At 42.4% G+C, this 9705-nt stretch overlaps 1 non-coding gene across 1 annotated transcript; it reads right to left on the minus strand.

Annotated features, from left to right (window-relative positions):
- Positions 1-8225: 8225 nt before the first annotated feature.
- LOC112440516 (U6 spliceosomal RNA) lies at positions 8226-8332 on the minus strand. Its single transcript, XR_003028557.1, has one exon. It is a non-coding gene; the product is annotated as a U6 spliceosomal RNA (small nuclear RNA).
- Between the last annotated feature and the right edge of the window lie 1373 nt (positions 8333-9705).

A 9705-nucleotide genomic window follows, 5' to 3' on the forward strand; every position in this document is an offset into this window, starting at 1 on the left:
TGAGTGAGTGGCTGCTTAGTTTAGTGGTCAGCCAGTGGATCTGGGCAGAGATTAAGCCCAGCCACCTTGCACCAGTAAGGCTTCCAACATCTGCAGATGGAACAGTCTGCATGGAAGGTAGCATTCAAAGTTGTACCCAGATCTCAAGTCTCTTCTGGCTTTCACTTTTTGCTGGGCTCTACTGAGTATCCCCTGGGCATGCAAAGTTTAGCTGTCTGCTACAGATGGTTGGGGAGCCATGTTAGCCCTCTATAGTCTCTCATTTCTAGGATCTCCTTGTTAAATTTCTGGATGGTGGCCTCAAACTAGCAAACTTCAAACTCAAAGTAGCAAAGCTGTGAGTTTTTCATTATTAACTGATTATGCCACTTTTAGCCAGCAAAGCTGTGATTTCTTAACCCCAACCTTTACCCACACTTCAAATTGAGTCTATCATGTCTGATAAAACAGCAGTTCGACAACTGAGATAGTGCGCAAGGAGAGAGAAGAAACCCCATGCGAGAAGGCCACAACCCCTATCCTTCATACCCAAAGATTCAGTGTATCAATAACGCTTCTCAATCTATTATCTGCCTTTTGTTTCCAGTGCCCAGAAACGACCATTTTGGACAATCTCATCCAGTTTTACGCTTGTTTTATTCAGAAAGAGAATCACCTATCCTCTTCACATCACCATTAAGGGAAATGATCTTGGCTACTCATTTTTAATTTCTCAGTTTTCCACAGCATAAAGTATGACGATAATACAAAAATGAAGTATGACTATAATTCAACTCCAAGTATCAAATATAGAAATGCTCTCAAAGTTTGATAGAAAATTTATCATCAGAACGTGAATATTTTATATTAAGAGAGTGGCTCTTCCACATAGTACCAGCAAGCTAACATTATATTAAAGTACCAAAATAGCCAGTTCAGTAACTTTGAGACTCCTAGAAGATAAACTGGTTGATTGCTTGGACCTCAGCTGTGGCTTGGCCACAAAACTCAAACACAATCGATTCTGTGGTTTCATTAACAAAGTCTGACACAGGCAAAAAGCAAATTCTTGCAGTTCTATTAGTATGAGTATGTATTACAAATATTCTCAGCCCAGATTTTGTTACATTATACTTTTTCCAGTTATTTCACATGCTACCACAAAATCCTCAAGTATAATTTAGTTTTAACATTACTTCATATTTATATAATACAATGCTTTATAGTTGACTAAGCCCCTTCACCTACTAGTTCATCTGATCCTCATAAAAACCTCCTGTGGCAGGTAAAGCAAATATTACCCTCATTTTATACCTGCTGGAACTGAACACAGAGGGATTAAGTGTTCCACATAGCTAGGAAATCAGATCTAAAATCCACTTATTCTGGCAATATTTCATTTTGTGTGACCTTGGGTATTGTGTCTCTGCCTCAATTTCTTCAAATGTTTCAATAACTTCCTCAAAAGTAAGGAAAAGAAATTACACCCCAAACATCAGCTTTTTCAACATTTTCAGTTGACGAGAACTAGTCTTAACATTTGTTACCTTAACATTTTTAATTCCCGGAATGTGAATGCAGACACTGAGCAAGAAGCAGCCAAATTTCATAACAATTGCAAAAGCCACCTTTAACATACTCAATGCCAACCTCTACATTCTCTCTCTTTCTCTGTCTCTCCCCCGATCCCTCCCACCCCTCTGCCTCTTCCACAACACAATTCCATGAAATCATCTTAGGAGGGAAGCACTACACCTCCACCCCTAACACACACAGGTGGTGGTCTTAAATGTCATAAATCTAGCAGGCCATTTCAGAAAAATAACTTGAAATCTCTCTAACACATGCATTGGGAGAAACATGTAATTTCTCTCATCTTAAAAAACCAAAACCAAAACTTTCCTTGACTCTTCTGGACTTCACAAGTTACTCAAAAGAGAGTCTGTCTGTACTCACTCTTCAGTTCCTCCAATTCTCCCTGGAATGTGCTCCACTCTGGCTTTTGTCTCTACCATTTCACTGAAACCACTCGCCAAGATCACTAACATCCTCCTCACTGCTAAATCTTCTGATCAATTTTCAGCTGGCATCTTACCTGACCCATCAGCAGCATCTGACAAGGTGGGTTACTACTGCTTCCCTTGGTGTCTAGAGTATCACGATTTACACCTTCCTGTCTGTTCCTCAATCTGCCCTGCTGACTCCATGGGACCAGGAGAGGCCCCAGACCACTCTTCTCACTCCCTTGGTGGCCTCAATCCTTCTTATCACTTTGAACAACAGTTCAATGCTAATAACTTCAAATTTGCCTTTTTAATCCTGACCTCCCACTGAAGTCCAGACTCTGCCTACATGACCTTTCTGCTTAGATATCTAAAGAGGAATCTCAAATTTAATGTGTTTAAAACTGAGCTCCTAGTGCTGCCTCCAATCGGTCCCTCCACAATCCACCCCCTCATCTCAGCAAAGGCACCTCCACTCTCAGTTGTTCAGGCTGCAAACTGTGGAGTCTTCCCTGACACTCCTTTCTGTCTCTCATCTCATATCTAATTTCACAACATATAACTAGAATTCCGTCATTTCTCCTCACATCCCTTGCTTATGGTCTCAGGACCATCTTGCAGCTGGGTCACTGCAGTAGCCTCACTGGGTCTCTCCGCTTCTACCCTTGCAAACACCCCCACCCCTAGCCCAGAGTATTCAAATCACATTAGCTTCAACAGAAAGATCATGTTGCTTCTCTCCTTAAAATCCACCAATTCTTTTTCATCTCACTGGAAGCCAAAACCCATACAATAACCACTGCTCACACTGTTATGGGAAAGGGGTCCCGATCCAGACCCCAAGGGAGGACTCTTGTATCTCATGCAAGAAAGAATCTGAGGCAAGTCGATAAAGTGAAAGTAAGTTCGTTCAGAAAGTAAAATAAAAGAATGGCTACTCTATAGTTGCCCATTTTTATGGTTATTTCTTGATTATATGCTAAACAAGGGGTGGATTATTTATGCCTCCCCTTTTTAGACTATATGGGGTACTAACCTGATGTTGTCATGGCATTTGTAAACTGTCATGGTGCTGGTGGGAGTGTAGCAATGAGGACAACCGGAGGTCACTCTCATCGCCATCTTAGTTTTGGTGGGTTTTGGCCGGCTTCTTTACTGCAAACGTTTTTATTAGCAAGGTCTTTAGGACTCGTATCTTGTGCTGACCTCCTATCTCATCCAGTGACTTAGAATGCCTAACTGTTTGGGAATGCAGCCCAGTAGGTCTCAGCCTTATTTTACCCAGCCCCTACTCAAGATGGGATTGCTCTGGTTTTTATGCCTCTGACAACATGACATGTCCATCCATATCCTCTCATCTCCTCTTTTTTTTTTTTTTTGAGACAGAGTCTTGCCCTGTCGCCAGGCTAGAGCGCAGTGGCACGATCTCAGCTCACAGCAACCTCCGCCTCCCAGGTTCAAGCGATTCCCCTGCCTCAGCCTCCTGAGTAGCTGGGACTACAGGCACCCACCACCACATCTGGCTAATTTTTTGTATTTTAGAGTAGATACGGGATTTCACCTTGTTCGCCAGGATAGTCTTGATCTCCTGACCTCATGCTCCACCTGGCCTTGGCCTCCCAAAGTGCTGGGATTACAGCCCCTTCACTCACTCCACTCCATTCACTAGCCTCCTCCTATTTTCAAACAAGCCAGGTCTGCTTCTGCCTCAAGGTCCTTGCATTTGCTATCCTCTCTGCCTACAACACTCTTCCCCCAAACACCCACAGGCTCTTTCCATCAACTTCTTCACAACTTCTCACTGAGGCCTTCCCTAAACATTCTCTTTACCAGTCAACTCTTCAGCCCTTACTCTTGCCTGCCTTACATTTCTCCAAAGCACTCACTGCTTTCTAATATACTACATATTGTACTTTTTTATTTGTTCTTAGTCTGTATCTTCCTGCTAGAATGTTACCTCCATGAAGGCAGAGAGTTTAGTTCGTTTTGTTCACTACTGTATCACCAATACCCACAATACTGTCTGACACATGGTAGGCAGTCAATAAATATTTGATGAATCAAAGAATCACATTCTTAAAACAATACAAATGTATATGAATTGATCCATAGGAGGACCAGAAAGTTCAAGAACTACAGAATGGTAGGTACTGGATAACTAAGAATGTTGATTGTATGTGATGATATAGATCAGTTCCATCCAAAAGTATAATGCAAGCTACAACTAATTTTAAATTTTCCAGCAGTCACATAAAAAAGTAAACAAAAACAAGTGATATTAATTTTAATAACATGTTTTAATTCAATATATCCAAAATATTATCATTTCAAAATGTGAGTCATATAAAACCTAGTATTTTAGTCTTTTTAAATATTTTTTTGAAATATGGTATTTTCTGCAGAGCACATTTCCGTTAGTACTACTCATATTTCAAACGTCTAATAGCTACATGTGGCATGTGGCCAGTTGCTACCATATTGGACAACACAGATTTGGACCAAAATTAAATAATCCCACTGCAGTGGCGAATATCTTGTAGATTTATTCACTGTTTTTAGTTTAAGATTCCCAAACAAGGCCCTGGTACAACTTCATGGTTTACTAGTTTTGTCAAAACAGTTTCAAAGGATATAGTACGAGGAATAATAGCTCTTGTTCTGAGAAACCATTTGTTTTCAAGGTAACTGACTCAACACTTAAAACACTTTAAACTTCATTCAGGTGTTTTGATTAGAAAGAATGAAAGCCATTCTTCCCTAGTCTGTTTGAGAAAGTTAAATCCAGACAGATTCTGTGATCTTATCTATATTAGTATCGGAAAAATCATTATTTTCAAATAGAAAGAACTATTAAAATTTTATTTCCACTAAACCAGTATTTATTTCAAATTAACCAAAATGCATCCTGCATTAAAAGATAATTTTTACATACAGTTGCATTTTAAAAATGTATTAACAGTTGTTTTACCAATATTTTTTACATTTTATAATGTAAAAATGAAATAAAGCACTAAGGAGAATGCTTTTAAATTATTATTATTATTATTATTATTTTTTTTTTTTTTTTGAGACAGAGCCTCTCTGTCGCCCAGACTGGAGTGCAGTGGCACAGTCTCAGCTCACTGCAACCTCTGCCTCCCAGGTTCAAGCGATTCTCCTGCCTCAGCCTCCGGAGTAGCTGGGATTACAGGCACCTGCCACCATGCCTGGCTAATTTTTGCATTTTTAGCCGAGATGGGATTTCACCATGTTGGCTAGGCTGGTCTCAAACTCCTGACCTCAGGTGATCTGCCCGCCTCAGCCTCCCAAAGTGCTGGGATTACAGGCGTGAGCCACTGCACCTGGCCTAAATTTTTAATATATGTATTTAAGTCCTATGTTTCTTGAATGCTAAAGTGTTATGTATGGAGAAAGTGTTCATTAACTCTTTTCTATCATCGGGGATTAATTTATTCCAGAATCCCATTATTTACAAATATTCACAAAATATCATAATAATTGCATTATTCAACAACAAAATTTAAAGAACCCAATTAAAGTTTATACTATTTTAAAACTTTAAACTTTTTTTAAAAGCAGTAAAACAGAAGAATCTACTTACTCAGCTGTTACAGGGTGTTATCAATTATCTCTGGTAAATTGGCAGGTCTGAGCTCAGATCAGCAAGGCAGAGAAACTCCAGATGGCAAATTATCCCAACTCTTCTAACTCGTAAAAGCATTAATAAAATGCCTGTGTAAGAAAGAAACCTGAAGTTACAACCAAGACAGAACTTTCTCGAGTGGACTGTCTTGATAGGGAATAAACCTCTGTTTCCTCTTTTCTTTCCTTGAGGGCTTAGAACAAGTTAATTCATGGCCTTGGAGTAGCAGGTGGCCTGATACAGCAATACTTGGTATTACAACTGCCTTTCTGTTTTAAGAAATCTCTGGGGAGAAGCCTAAATTGGTGCAATAAAATATCCACCCAGTACTAGAACTTGCTCCCTTTTTTTTTCTTTTTGAGACGGAGTCTCGCACTGTCACCCAGGCTGGAGTGCAATAGGATAGTCTCAGCTCACTGCAACCTTCGCCTCCCACGTTGAAGTGATTCTCCTGCCTCAGTCTCCCAAGTAGCTGGGATTACAGGCTCCCACCACTGCGCCAGGCTAATTTTTGTATTTTTAGTAGAGACGGGGTTTCGCCATGTTGGCCAGGCTGGTCTTAAACTCCTGACCTCAGGTGATCCACCCACCTTGGCTTCCCAAAGTGCTGGGATTACAGGCGTGAGCCACCGCACCTGGCCCTTATTTATTATTTTTGAGACAGGGTCTGGCTCTGTCACCCAGGCTGGAGTGCAGTGACGAGATCTCAGCTCACTGCAGCCTTTGCCTCCCAGGCTCAAGTGATCCTTCCACCTTAGCCCATTAAGTAGCTGGGACTACAGGTGCACGCCATCACACCTGGCTAATTTTTTTGTATTTTTGGTAGAGACAGGGTTTCACCATGTTGCCCAGGCTGGTCTCAGATTCCTGAGCTCAAGCAATCTGCCAGCCTCAGCCTCCCAAAGTGCTGGGATTATAGGCATAAGCCACCGCACCTGGCCATACTGAGTTTTCTTAACAGCTTCTGTCTCCTAATATTGATTCATTGGTATTTTCTTCTAGAAAAAAAAATTTAATAAGCTCTCATTATTTTTAATTTTCACAAGGTTGCCACAATCTTTTTCAAACTTTCATTTTATGTTAAATAATCTGAAATCACTGACACCTTCAGCTGATTCTTCTCAATTAACATTATTTTTAACAAGAAAATGCTGTCTTTATGGAAGTAAGAAGCCTGGTTAAGTGCAAAGCAAATTCTGCTAAAGAGAGGATATTCTCACTTCTGTTTCTATACCAAAATTATACATATTTTAGACTAAGTATTTTCATAGGTATTATCTTTTTGCCTAAATTGGCGGGGTTTTCCCCCCACTTTTGCCCCTCTGATCCATTCACCAGGACATACTTCATCATGGGTCATATTTTTTTCTCCAATGCAAATCTCACCATGTCACTTCCCAACTAAAACAGTTTTCAGCGTTTCCCATTGCTCTTAGATACGATATCCCATAAGCTTTAATATGGAGGCTTCCAAAGCCCTGCATGACCTGCTCCCTTCCCACCTCTCAGGCCACCCTGGCCTTCTCTCAAATCCCGAAAAGCACCAGCTTCTCTCTCACCTGCCCCAGGGCCTTTGCAAGGTCTGTTCCCTTTGCTGGGATGCTCTTCTTTTCAGCCATGGTCATCTTTCACATCTGAAAAGACCTTCGTATGCCCCCCATCTAAGTTACACCATGCTACTCTCCCTCTCTTCCTCTCAAAAGTACTCTGTACTCTTCCTGCAAAGTGCTCATCCAAATCTGTATTTGTGTGTTTTCAGAAAGCCTATCTCCACCGGACTGTGACAACTTCATGAGGGTGTAGAGCTCATGCCTGTTTGATTAGTCCCTTAACCACCACTGTTCCCAGCACCTAAGCTTGGTCCTTGGCACCTTGTGAACCTACAATAAATATTTGTTAAATGAATGAATAAAAGACTGAGAAGCGGGGGCAGGTGGCAAGGACAATCTAGTTATTTTGGTCCATTGTTATCTATGGTCCTAAATCCAACTACATCATCAGCTTTTCCCTCTATACAGGATGACTCCAATCACCATAGAAGGTCTGTGGATTTAGGAAGGGAGGGAGGAGGGAGGGAGGGAGGAGGGAGGGAGGGGGAGGGAGGGAGGAGGGAGGGGGAGGGAGGGAGGGAGGGGGAGGGAGGGAGGGAGGAGGAGGGAGGGAGGGAGGAGGAGGGAGGGAGGGAGGGGGAGGGAGGGAGGGAGGGGGAGGGAGGGAGGGAGGGGGAGGGAGGGAGGGAGGAGGAGGGAGGGAGGAGGAGGGAGGGAGGGAGGGAGGGAGGAGGAGGGAGGGAGGGAGGGAGGCCTTCTTGCCTACTGGCCTTTCCTCTTGACCCCAGGGTCCCACGAATTAACTCCCCATTTCTCTAATCCAGTTTTAAAAGAATACTCAAAAGAGCTGACTCCATCCACTGTCTCCAATTCTTTCTTCCCATTCCCATCAGGCTTTGTCCCCACTGCTCCCCTAAAACTGCTATTGTTAAAGCCAGCAATGTCTTCAACTGTGAAATACTCAAAAGCCAGGTACAGGGAGAGGTGCTTTAAAGGAATTATCTCATCCATTTACTTATTTCTTTTAAAAATTTTTTAAAATTGAATTTTAAAAAGATGGAATGCTTCACAAATATGCATGTCATCCTTGTCCAGGGGCCACACTACTCCTCTCTGTATCGTTTCAATTTTAGCATATGTGCTGCCAAAGTGAGCATTATTTATTTATTTTTAGACAGGGTCTCACTCTGCCATCCAGGCTGGAGTGTAGTGGGGCAATCTAACTCACTGCAGCCTCAAACTCCTGGGCTCAAGTGATCCTCCCACCTCAGCCTCCTGAGTTGCTGAGACCACAAGCATATGGCACAACATCCAGCTTTTTTTTTTTTTTTTGAGATGGCATCTTTCTTGCCTAGGCTGGTCATCCACTTAAACAGTTCATAGGCTGGCCATGGTGGCTCACACCTGTAATGCCAGCACTTTGAGAGGTCAAGGCAGGAGAATTGCTTGAGTCCAAGAGTTTGATACTAACCTGGGTAACATAGCAAGACTCCTTCTCTACAAAGAATAAAAAATTAGCTGGGTGTGGTGGTGCATGCCTATGGTCCTAGCTACTTAGGAGGCTGAGACGGAAGGATTGCTTGAGTCCAAGAGGTCAAGGTTGCTGTGAGCTGTGATCATGCCAATGCCCTCCAGCTTGGGCGACAGAGCTACACCCTGTCTCAAAAACAATTTTTTAAAATAAACAAACAGTTCATCACCACCACCTGATGAGGTAAGTACCATTGTTATCCCCAGAGAGAGGTTAACTGAATTCATTCAAGACTACTTGGGCAAAAAAGCAGCAGAAACCATTTTCACTCAATCTAATGTTCACTGTTCAGTCTTCCTCTTACTGGACCTGCCAGCGGCACAGACAGATCTGATCACTCTCCTCTTTAAGCACTTTCTTTGCTTAGTTGCCAGGACACCACAACCTACTGACTCTCCTCCTCCTTCACTGGCCATTCCTTAAACTTCTTCTCATTATCCACCTTTTAATGCCAGAGCGACCCAGGACTCTCAATTCTCAAACTTTCCTGTCTATACTCTCTCCTCCTGGTCATCTCAATGGGTCTCAGCACCTTAAATAAGAGCCTGAACCTCTTCCCTGAACTCAAGGCTCATATTTTCAACCACCTCCTTGACATCTCCGCTTGGATGTCTAATAGACATTCCCCTTTTAACATCATGCCATGCCAAACTCCTGATGTTCCCCTTGTGCCCCACGCCTGAAGCTCCTACAGGCTTGCTCATCTCAGGAAATAGTAACTCCATCCTCCAAGATGGAGTTTTCTCTTTCCCTCATATCCTCTGCCCAATTCATGAGCAAACCCTGTTGGCTCAATCTTAAAACTACATCTGAATTCTAACTACTTCTCCCTGCTCCCACCACTGCCATCTGAGCCTACCTCATCTCCATCTGGATGACTACAATAGCCTGGGAGCTGATGCTTCCCTTGCCTTACTTGCCTGCTGGGAACAGAAAATGCATTAATATGACCACACTGAAGTCTTTCCGTTGAGATTGTCATAGTAAAGATGAACTGTT

The sequence above is a fragment of the Pan paniscus genome, chromosome 6, assembly GCF_029289425.2.
Source record: "Pan paniscus chromosome 6, NHGRI_mPanPan1-v2.0_pri, whole genome shotgun sequence".
Taxonomy (NCBI): domain Eukaryota; kingdom Metazoa; phylum Chordata; class Mammalia; order Primates; family Hominidae; genus Pan; species Pan paniscus.